The sequence below is a fragment of the Berghia stephanieae genome, chromosome 1 (assembly GCF_034508935.2).
Source record: "Berghia stephanieae isolate SIO BIC M18660-M18661 chromosome 1, UCSD_Bste_1.3, whole genome shotgun sequence".
Taxonomy (NCBI): Eukaryota; Metazoa; Mollusca; class Gastropoda; order Nudibranchia; family Aeolidiidae; genus Berghia; species Berghia stephanieae.
The window spans coordinates 23,254,970-23,267,788 of record NC_088360.1 but is presented as its reverse complement, the minus strand read 5'-3'; the positions used below and the strand labels follow the sequence as shown (position 1 = coordinate 23,267,788).

The window sequence follows — 12,819 nt, the reverse complement described above, 5'->3', positions numbered from 1 at the left end:
ACCGGAATAATTTACGCACAATATAGGTCTCCCAATTTTGTAGTTTGAGTTGTAGGCAATACACTTTCAGTATTGAAAATATGTTTACATAAAATCTAACAGTTGCAGAAATAATAATATAAGGCTAAATTATTATGAAAATCAGGCTCCGAATAATTCTCGTTTTGTTCACACCAGCGCAGTAATTTGCTCTGGTCTAAAAATAGATAGACTGTAACTTTTGATAAATTTTAGAAAATTTTACCTTTTGTTCCATAAAATATCCATATCTAGACATTATTTGATGCATGATCGAGTATTTATGAATATGTGTTTCTTTTGCCACCTAACAGCCAAATTTTAAAGGTTATTTTTTTCTATTATTTACATTGGAACGTGAGCTGTCAAGACAGGACCATGTGGTTTGCCACGTGCTTCTCGACCTTTGTTTACGTTTGGGGCACCTAACTTTACTGCTCAATAATCAACTGGTAGTCGAGTACTGTATAATTGTCAAGATCATGTTCAATTTCAAGTTTGAAAAAGAGTGTTTCGTGATAGTCGAAGACCAAATATTATAGTATCGTACTTGTTTTGAATAAATCGAATGATGTGTGACGTCATAGCTGAACTGTCTGTCTTTTCCGTTCGCGTTTTTTAAATTTATTCTACATTCTGTTTTTAATTAATTAAAAATATTTTTTTTATTTGGTTGGTTTGGGGAGAGGGTGGCGGGGGGGGGGGGGGGGGGGGGGGGGGGGCATATAGTGCTGTCGACATGTACTTATTTGCTGGCCTGATAACCCAATTTTTATGCTCATTTTTGTAATGGAAAATGTACTTCCAAACCAACGCACAATTGTGTCCATTAAAACGATGTTCAATCATGCCCGTTATGTCATCAGACATTCAAATTAAATAATGCCTTTGATCCATAAAAATGGCGACGATGCTGTTGGAATTTCCAGAGAATACTGGCACAAAAAAAAAACAAAGCATTGCAGTTGGAGTCGCAGCAAGAGTGAATAGTATTACAAGTTATTGGGCATAATAAAGAGGCAACACATTGAGTTATAATAAATCATAAACCTGTTGTTTTTAGGATTTACAGGTAAAGTTATTATTGGAATAAATAATTAACTAAGTCTATCCAAAAAAGACATCATGTCCAAGTAATAAAGAAAAAGACCAAAAGTTATGTTTGGGTTTATTAAGGTTTTAAAATGCAGGAACGTACAACAACAGATAAATATAATATATTAGTATTAGAGAGACTTAGTTACAAAAAAAAAAAAAAATACAAGAAAATATGAATTTAATTTGGTTAAACAGCTGTGAAAAAAGGAGGATGAGGAGATTTCATGAATCATGAATAGGAATGGGGTTTGGGGAAGGGGCAGGAGCATCAGACTACAAAGGTAATCTATGTGTGTGAGTATTTTCTTTCCTTCTTTCTTTCTTTCTTTCTTTCTTTTTCTTCTTCTTCTTCTTCTTCTTCTTCTTCTTCTTCTTCTTCTTCTTCTTCTTCTTCTCCTCCTCCTCTTCTTCTTTTTCTTTTTCTTCTTTCCCCTCACGATGTCTTTATGAGTGAAGGTCAACAAGATGTAGGAACGCTGTGGTCTCCCCAAGCTCGTACTTTAGTAAGGTCATCTCGGGCCAAATGGTTGTTTCTTTGCTCATTGTACTTTGTACAGTCCTGCAAAACATGTGTGGTATCCCGCTTTCCCTCTCCACATTCACAAATGTCTGTTTCTCCAATTTTAAATGTTTTGAACAAGTGATGCCAGGGACGATATGCCCTCAGCGAATACAATATGGCAACTTGATCTTGTCTTTTGATATAATGTAATATTCTGGGTGCTTCTTGTTCCACAGAGCTTTGGGTCTGGGTAAGGGATTTGATCTCACACATTTCATACTTGTTTTCTTTTTGGGGCTTGTTTGCTCCAAATTTAGATAGGGTGTCAGAGATTTCATTTTCTACGATCCACCGAAGCGTTATTTTCTTTGCTCTTTGGGTCAGTTGGACCAGCTCAATGTCTATGTCATTCAACTCTAAATGTGTCTTCTGCCAATCTACTTGTTTGATTTTATCTATCTATAATTTAGATTCAACTCTAAATGTGTCTTTCTGTCAATCTACTTGTTTGATTTTATCTATCTATAATTTAGATTCAACTCTAAATGTGTCTTTCTGTCAATCTACTTGTTTGATTTTATCTATCTATAATTTGATTCAACTCTAAATGTGTCTTTCTGTCAATCTACTTGTTTGATTTTATCTATCTATAATTTAACAACATTTTTATTGTAAATTATATTATCTGCGAAGGTCTATAAATAAACTAAAACTTCAACTTGAATCTTGTATATATTATTATTATTTAACCATGGTCATATATTTGTCAAAGTGGCTCACTCGAAACAAGTTGATTGGTATGTCCTGTCAGCATATAAATTAAAAAGTTCATCAACCAAAAAAATAAAAAGTGGGGGGGGGGGGGGGGGTTGAAATAGGATTATTAAATTATTTCAGCTACTCCACAAAACAACTGCTTTACCCCCACCCCCACCCCCTCCCGACCTCCCTACAATTTTGCCCAGAAACCGTTTACATCGACGCGCACGTATTGAGCAATATTATTTTTCCGTGGGTTTGAGAGTATTTCCACAACAACAATGAGCCCATAACAGTTTGGGCTCTATAGATGTCACTGGACACAGGACGTAGTCTGATCAGACCTGCAAACAGGTGCCCGTCGATTTAAATCATATCAATATGGTCCAGTGGTTTGACGCTCGGTTTGTGACTTGTAGCCTGAAAGTCCCACTTGTGGACGCACATTGTTATGTTAACCATGCTCAGGTTTATAATAAATATAGGTAATGGACATTAACTTGGCTAATGACAGCTTAATAACCTCAGTCGACTTAGTAGTATAATTTTGGCCTCATTTAGATGCGAAGTAAAATAAGAACGACAACTCTAATCACTCTTTTTGGCATTAAAAAAAGTCAGAGAGCCGAGAGGTGGACGCCCCTTGTCTTGGTTCCAGAATCAAGTTCCAGACACAAGGATAGGAAGAAAAAAAAAAAAAAAAAGAAATTGTGATCTCGCATTGTCTAGTGTGCATTCTATGATGATGGATTTGATTTGATCCAGAGTGTTAAATTAATGTAAGTATTTAAATAGGTTGATGAGCTAAGTAAACCTTCGATGATAAAATGAAAATGTTGTCTGCTGTGATAGTCCGGATCATCTCTTGATTTTGATTTTGATGATAAGGGATAAACTCGTACTCGTAGTGTAGAGACATTTTGTGATGCTTCTAGAGTTCCAGTCAAAATAGATACGACGAAAATTGGATCTCCGTAAAATGGTTCTGATACGATGAATCTTGTCATGTTTTTCTTAATTTTCACTCTTTGTTTATTTTTATTCTGCATTTCAATCTCGATCGTCACTCAGTTGGACAATAGGGAGGAGGACCATGGCATCTTTTACTTTTTTTTTTTTTTTTGGTTGTGTTTTGTTTTTGTTTTACTATTGAACTGCTAACCAAATGGATTTATATTAGCTTCACTTCAGGTTCTTCTCACTATGCTATTTTTAAAAGCGATTTTTATTTTTATTTAAAAATTGATATTCGTTTTCTGGCGCATTCGGGCATAGGCCGTTTTATATATTATATTAAAAAATCACAAAATTTTAGCTCTTTGAATTTCATCAAATGACATTCGTTCTATTCAATGAGACAAGTTAATGTCACTCAAGTTGCATAATTTTGACATAAATTCATTTTTTTCTGTGTCATGTAGGCTACATGCCGGCATAATACCATTTTGGGGCAATTAGTCACATATAGTGTTTTTTTTTTTAATATTTCGTTATGTCTTGACAAGTATCAATAATAATGCTCAAACCTAGGTAAGACATATTTGGCTCTTGTGAAAAAGGAAAATCACAATCATTTTCCAATATAATCAGCCAACACATAAAATGTCGGGATGTTATCAGTGTATGAGGTGTTGGCAAGCTATACATTATACACCCGATTATGTTTTCATAATTTAAAAATAAATCAATTTGGTGCAGAAAAGCTAAAGTGGCACACACTGTCCTAACTGTTGGTGAGAAAACCTCTAAGAATTTTTTAAAATTAAAACATTTGATTTTAATTGTTCAGGTTCTGATTTCTTAGAGGAAATTCCCTCTCTTGACCTGGATAATTTTGATGACTAATTTTGTCTTGAAAATAATTTATTTTGAGGTAAATTCACAATTTAAACATTGTCCTTACGTGGTTAATTGGAGCTGGGAGCTGAACAATTAAGTGTTAAACTCACTGCTTCTATCTATAAATTATTCATCAGGACTGAGCAACTTGTATTTAAAAAAAACAAACAAATTTTATGGTGGTGATTGAAGTTTATGTAGCTGGAGAATACATCATTTTTTGAACAAATGAAAAGCTGAGCTCTATTACTTAGGCTATAATATGCTCTAGCATAACCTTGCTGTTCACATGTTTGGATTTCGACGGATCGGTACGTAGGAGTCTTGTAAAGGTTTACATAATCATATTGGTGGTTTAAAATGGCATTATGTGGTTAGAGATTAAATACTGAAATGTGCTTTGTTTTCTAAGTATTTTCATGCCGTCAGTTTTTAGTTTTTTAATCTAAACCTTAGTTACCCCCAAACCCACCACCCTTTTATTCCATTTTCCTGGTCAACATTTAACAAGAAAAGATCTTACCAAAACAAAACAAAAAAATGCAGATCAGATGCTATCGATATCTATTTCACCCTCAAGTACCCAAATATGTAGAATTGTAATAAGAATATTTCCTTCTGATCTTACCAAAAAAAAAGAAAAAAAAAATGCAGATCAGATGCTTTCTATTTAAACCTCAAGTACCAAAATGTGTAGAATTGTAATAAGAATATATCCTTCTGTTTTGCTTATAGTAAAGCATTTTGGATTTACTGTGACAAAGAATCCTTCTCCTTATGCGATTATGTGGTCTTGTGGTATGACACTCGCTTTCGGATCGGAAGGTCCTGGGTTCGAGCCTCGCTCAGCGCATAGTTGAGTCCTTGGAAAAGACTCTTTACTCACATTCTCTCACCGTACTCAGGTGTAAAATGAGTACCTGGCCGTTAACAGCGTTGTCTTTGTCCGAAAAAATGATCATATCACCTAACGGGCATCATGTCCCGTCCTACATGTTAAATGTTGCTGTTGGCCAGGGACCCCTTGTAAAGCGCTTTGAGCACAGTTAGTGGATATTAGGCTATATAAAAAAAAGCTCAAAAAGCTCATTCTCAGTGTTATTTTTTAGATCTTGTCAGTTATTCAGGAGACATTTCTTTATATATCTGAGAATGGTCCTTGATTCTTACAAGAATCTGATTATATGGGAAATATCCGGCTTATTCACATATGTCAATTTTGTTAGCTTTAAATTTAAACCTTCTTTTGTCAACGCATTTAATCAAGGGACTTTATCATTGGGCATTTTTTCATGACCCCTTTGACCACCTACCAGTGATTGGGTAGCTGAATCTATTGGAATTGGCTGAGAGTACTATGCACTGCCATTCTTTTCAAAGGAAGCAAGCAATTACTTGCATCCATTTAACGCGTAAGACTTGGTGATAAACTCAAACTCCATGGGTCTTATTTATGGTTCTAATGGACTCTGTTAAAAATAGAAATCTTCATTGAAGCCTTGGGTACTTTACTGCTACTGCCAGGTTAGAATGAAATTGAAACCTATATGTAATAAAATAAATAAATAAAATAAAATTCCCTTTATTCATCCCATACCGGCTATAACTATAAGAAAGGAGGAAAAGTTCATCACAGTGAATTGTTATCCATAGCAAAAGAGGTGGGGGTTGGAGGATTCAAGATCGCATTTCTAAAGAGCTTTAAAGAGCTTTTATATAGCGCAATATCCACTTAATGTGCTCAAAGCGCTTTAGAAGGGGTCCCTGGTCAACAGCAACATTTAACATTTAAGACGAGACATGACGCCTGTTAGGTGATGTATTAATTTTTTCGGACAGAGACAACGCTGTTAACGGCCAGGTACTCATTTTACACCTGAGTATGGTGAGTTAATGTGAGTAAGTAGCCTTCTCCAAGGACTCAACTATGCACCGAGCGAAAGTGAGTTTCATACCACAAGACCACATAGCCTCGCATGATGAGCGGATAAGATGTGCCAAATACTTCTTTGCTGTCTGTCTGACTTTTTTTTGGGTTTGTATTGTTTTTGTAATGTTTTTATTGTTTTGGCTGAAGAAATTGTGACCCTGATTCATTCCGTGTTTGTATTTCGTCCTTTTTCAAAGGTCTTACATTTCTCCTGGGTGATTCAATTGTAGTTCTGGAACATTTTACTATCCCATTTTCTTCCTTTTTGCTGGTGCTGATATAACCTAAATGTGTTGCAAGCGCCGGGAAGCCCTTAAAAACAAACAAAAACAAAGCAGTTATTTTCATTATTGTTCATTAATTGCAACATACAAGCCTAAACAGGAGAGCTAATCACCATCCCGAAAGACATCAGGCTAAATCTAATTTAATATTTAAGATTGAATTCGACTTTGAAATTGTGAACTTTGAATTAAATTGATTAAATACTTTCATTGTATTCTGATCATTTAGACTTAAAATTGAATTTATTTCATCTGGCTTTTACTTTATAGCCACACAATGTGAGACTTGCCATTTGTATTGATGGCTTTTTATCTGTGCTGCCTCCTCCTTCTCCTCCACTGGCTCCCATCCTTTTCCTCCTCTTCCTCTTCCTCCTCTTTCTCCTCTTTTTCTTCCTCTTCTGTCTTCTCCTCCTCTTCCTCGTATTCTACTTCCTCCTCCTCCTCCTTCTTTTCTTCTTCTTCTTCTTCTTCTTCTTCTTCTTCTTCTTCTTCTTCTTCTTCTTCTTCTTCTTCTTCTTCTTCTTCTTCTTCTTCTTCTTCTTCTTCTTCTTCTTCTTCTTCTTCTCTTCTTCTTCTTCTTCTTCTTCTTCTTCTTCTTCTTCTTCTTCTTCTTCTTCTTCTTCTTCTTCTTCTTCTTCTTCTTCTTCTTCTTCTTCTTCTTCTTCTTCTTCTTCTTCTTTCTACTCCTCTTCTTCTTCTTCTCCTTTTCATCTCTTCTCCCTTCCCCCCCCCTTCCTAATTCACCTCCTCGTCTTCCTCCTTATCATCATCATTACCCCATACTCTTTACCTCCTTCTCTCTTTCACCTCCTCGTCCTCCTCCCCTTCATCTCCTCCTCCTTTGGCTTCCTACTCCTCCTCCCCATCCTCGTCCTGCCTCCGTCGCCTATTTAATACAGTAATTATACTCTCAACACTTCTTTGGGTTGGTAATCAAATGAAATAATGGATCCGATGGAGTTAAGCTTGGTAAATATTCCTCAAAGTCATTTTTGACTCTCAAGTTTAAGTCGTTTTGATAAGTTGAGGATTTTAATATATCGATATATGTGACCAATCATCTCTAAACAGTCATTTTTTTGTCGGGGTGAAATTAGATTCTATTCTTTACTTATAAAATTTGAGTTCAAATAAATGGCTTCATTGAGGATAATGAGTTTTGTCTCTTAAATTACAAATAACTGAAATGTCCTCATTCCGTGCATTTTTACCTCAATGTTCTTATATATCCTAGTTTATAGTGAAACATACCATGTTGTCGCGGTGGTCCCTTATCAAGTTAGGCCATCCTCCCTCCTCCCTCCCCCGCCCCCCTCCCTGACATTAAAAAAAAAAAAGTAAACCGACCACCCCCCCCCCCTCCCCCCCTCGCAAGAGAGCACGACAAAAATCCCCCAAAGATCAAAACAAAACAAAACAAAAGCCAACCTATAAAAAAAACCACAAAAAAACAAAAAAAAAAAAAAAACCAAGAAAAAAACAAAAACAACACGAATAAAACAAACCAGGTTTTGACAGACAGTTTATTTTAAAAATTGAGCTTTTATATAGCGCAATATCCACTAAACGTGCTCAAAGCGCTTTACAATGGGTCCCTGGTCAACAGCAACATTTAACATGTAGGACGGGATATGACGCCTGTTAGGCGATATTACCATTTTTCGGACAAAGACAACGCTGTTAACGGCCAGGTACTCACTTTACACCTGAGTACGGTGAGAGAATGTGAGTAAATGGCCTTTTCCAAGGACTCAACTATGCGCCGAGCGCGAGGCTCGAACCCAGGACCTTCCGATCCGAAAGCGAGTGTCATACCACTAGACCACATAGCCGCAATATTTTAGCCGCATATATTATAGCAAGCAATATTGACCAGGCAGGTAAGTGTCCGATAGATAAGATTGTATGGAATTGACCCACGGTGTATTGGCGTGGCCTGGTCTGGTCTTCATAGGCATTTCTATACAAAGATCTCAAACATTCTCACAGGAATTCGTCCAAGTAGCTCAAGGACATTGCTTGCTTATCGTCCGTCCCATACTGTCTCTGTATGTGTGTGTGTTTGTGTGTGTATGCGCGCGCGCGCGCGCGTGTGTGTGTGTGTGTGTGTGTGCATGTTTGCACGTTTGCTCTCGACAAAACATTCATTCGTCTCTCTCTCTCTCTCTCTCTCTCTCTCTCTCTCTCTCTCTCTATCTATCTCTCTCTCTCTCTCTCTCTCTCTCTCTCTCTCTCTCTCTCTCTCTCTCTCTCTCTCTCCCTGATCCTTTCTATCTATCTATCTATATATCTATCTATCTATCTATCTATCTATCTATCTATCTATCTATCTATTATCTATCTATCTATCTATCTATCTATCTATCTATCTATCTATCTATCTATCTATCTATCTATCTATCTATCTATCTATCTATATATATATATCTATAACATATTTCAAGAAGTAATTAACTTCTACCATATTGTTTCGAGTATTTGCTTCCTGATGAGAACGAATGCTCGAAACAATATGGTAGAAGTTGATCATAATTATACTTGAAATATTTTATAAATAGCTCCTTTTATAAAAAAGTTGAGCACTATTATTTCATGTCTAACTGTTTGTTTGTCTGTCTGTCTGTCTGTGTCTGTCTATCCATCTGTCGATCATATTTTGGTATATTCTTTTAATCCAGTCACTCGTTCCTATTCGCACACATACGACCGCGCGCGCATAGACACACACACACACACGCGCACACACACACACACACATCTTCTCTCTCTATTTCTCTCTTCCCCTCTCTCTCTTCTCTCTCTCTCTCTCTCTCTCTCTCTATCTATCTATCTCTCCCTCTCTCCTTTTATCCCTCTCAAATGAGTGTAGTTGGCACAGGAAGTGATACAGATGGAGATACCAACCAACCAACCAATCCATCAATCAACCAACCAACCAATCCATCAATCAATCAACCAACCAATCCATCAATCAACCAACCAATCCATCAATCAATCAACCAACCATCCACAATCATCAACACAACCCAATCCATCAATCCAACAATCCAATCCACAATCCAATCAACCAACCAATCCATCAATCAACCAACCAACCAATCCATCAATCAACCAATCCATCAATCAACCAATCCATCAATCAACCAACCAACCAATCCAGCAATCAACCAACCAATCCATCAATCAATCAACCAATCCATCAATCAACCAACCAATCCATCAATCAATCCAACCAATCCATCAATCAATCAACCAATCCATCAATCAACCAACCAATCCATCAATCAACCAACCAATCCATCAATCAATCAACCAACCAACCAATCCATCAATCAATCAACCAACCAATCCATCAATCAATCAACCAATCCATCAATCAACCAACCAATCCATCAATCAATCAACCAACCAATCCATCAATCAACCAACCAATCCATCAATACAATATCATCACAACAACCAACCAATCCATCAATCATCAACCAAATCATCAATCAACATCATCATCAACCAACCAACCAATCCATCAATCAATCAACCAACCAATCCATCAATCAACCAATCCATCAATCAACCAACCAACCAATCCATCAATCAATCAATCAACCAATCCATCAATCAACCAACCAACCAATCCATCAATCAACATCCCACAACCAATCCATCAATCAACCAACCAATTCATCAATCAACCAACCAATCCATCAATCAATCAATCCATCAATCAACCAACCAACCAATCCATCAATCAATCAACCAACCAATCCATCAATCAACCAACCAACCAATCCATCAATCAACCAACCAATCCATCAATCAACCAACCAATCCATCAATCAACCAACCAACCAATCCATCAATCAACCAACCAACCAATCCATCAATCAATCAATCAACCCATCAATCAATGAATCGATGATCATCGGGACAGCGTGGCTCAGCGGTACGGTCTTTGCTTCGTACCCAAAAGGTACCGAGTTCGATTACCCGCTGCGCTGTGTGACCTTGAGCAAGTCATCTCTCCCTAGCTCAATTTACGTCGCTGCATTGCGGCTGACGCCTGTGTTATTCCAGTCTTCCCTTGGAATAGACCCTAGAGACAAATTTCCCCTATGGGATGAATAAAGGGAATTTCATTTAATTTTATAATATGTGACCTTCGCCTCAAAACGGTATTAAGTCGGGATGGTTAAGATGTTGGAAACTGAATTTATAGCCAGAAATATCAGACTTGTGTTGAGTTTGTATGTTTTATTGATGAGAATGGATACCTTATTTTAGGGTGCTGATGCCAATAATTTGTATTTTTGACCAATTTTAACATTAAACTCACCTTTTCAGCATCTGGTTCGTTCCGACATAATACCGTTTTGAGACGATGGGTCACTTTTGTTGCCTGAAGATGCTAGTGTGTATTTCAGTTTACTAAACGCCACCGCGACAATGCTGTATTATACCGTATAATATCCGATCCTTTGGACACGAGGGTCATCAAATAAATCTAAAGTCACGCGGCGCCAAACAAGATTCAGTTGCATGTGGATTGGATGGACAAACATTGAGCTACTACCCCCCCCCCCCTTCCCCTCTTCCAAAACACAACTGCCCCCCCCCCTCCCAACCCCCCCCCCCCCCCCCCCCCCCCCCCCCCAAAATAAAAAAAGCCTAACCCAAAACGTGAGTTTGAGCAATATCCACTAAACGTGCTCAAAGCGCTTTACAAAGGCGCCCTGACGAACTGCAACACGTAATATATAAAATGAGACACATCTCCTCAGACGAGAGACGCATGCGCACAACCAATATGATGTTTTCTCTCTAATAACTTTTCCGCCGGTGACGTCACAGACTATGGGTGACGTCCAATCAAGGGACGCTACTCTTCCGCTAATCTCATTCCCTATAAATGTCGATTTTGGACCAAAAAAACTTGAGCTTTTATATAGCGCAATACCCACTTAACGTGCTCAAAGCGCTTTACAACAATCTCGGCCCTTAAAAAGCACATGTATAATTAAAATATCTATCACTGCATAATATGGCCTCGTTTTCGTTCACATCTGAGTTGACTGAGGTAGTAAACATATCTATGTGGTGCACAATTGACTATTTACCATTCGATCACTGACTTCGTTATTTGTCGCTTGGCAACGGACGGTTGCTCTTTCGGGATAGCGTCCAACTCTTACTCAATGGACATAGCGGAAAGTTTTTGTTACTACTACTACTACTACTACTACTACTACTACTACTACTACTACTACTACTACTACTACTACTACTACTACTACTACTACTACTACTACTACTACTACTACTACTACTATACTACTACTACTACTACTACTATACTACTATACTACTACTACTACTACTATTACTACTACTATACTACTACTACTACTACTACTACTACTACTACTACTACTACTACCTACTACTACTACTACTACTAGTACTACTACTACTACTACTATACTACTACTACTACTACTACTACTACTACTACTACTACTACAATTACTACTACCATACTACTACTACTACTACTACTACTACTACTATACTACTACTACTACTACTACTACTACTACTACTACTATACTACTAATAATAATAATAATAATAATAATAATAATAAAAAAATAATAATAATAATAATAATAATAATAATAATAATAATAATAATAATAATAATAATAATAATAATAATAATAATAATAATAATAATAATAATAATAATAATAATTCAACGACTTCTACCACCACCATCTCTCAAACCCATTTCCAACAATGGTATTAGTCGTACTCAACTGTTTCTATTGTGCTCGTCGCTGGCGAGAGAGAGCGTACAGTGAATGAATAGCCTCTCCCACGTTCGTTATCTCATAAGATTTAATTCAGTTTCGAACAACTCATTCTTGTGCCAATGTCATGTTATAAATAGGATCATTGTTTGTTCATTGTGTTAGTGTCATTCGTGGATTTGTTTACCTGCCATGTTTGATTGTGTCCAATTGATTGTCAATATTACACACTACGATAACATACAGGTGATAATAAATGTCAAATAAGTACATCTAGTATTTTGTAAGCCAAACCCCGAAGACAAAATAGTAAAAACAGGCGACATTGATTACTAATATAATCATATTATTGATGATGATGATGATGATAACACTAATAATAATAATGACGACGATGATGATAATAATGATAACGATACTACAACAACTATTACTACTACTACTACTACTACTACTACTACTACTACTACTACTACTACTACTACTACTACTACTACTACTACTACTACTACTACTACTACTACTACTACTACTACTATTACTACTACAACTACTACTACTATTACTATTACTACTACT

The 12,819-nt window shown here is 36.7% G+C and overlaps 1 protein-coding gene across 1 annotated transcript in view; it reads left to right on the top strand.

Annotated features, from left to right (window-relative positions):
* Positions 1-2,970: 2,970 nt before the first annotated feature.
* The window catches only part of LOC144970547 (alpha-(1,6)-fucosyltransferase-like), a 54,350-nt gene continuing 44,501 nt past the window's right edge, over positions 2,971-12,819 (top strand). The window contains exon 1 of the mRNA XM_078910302.1: positions 2,971-3,156. The gene's annotated coding sequence lies outside the window, so the exon portion shown is untranslated. The remainder of the gene's footprint in view (positions 3,157-12,819) is intronic.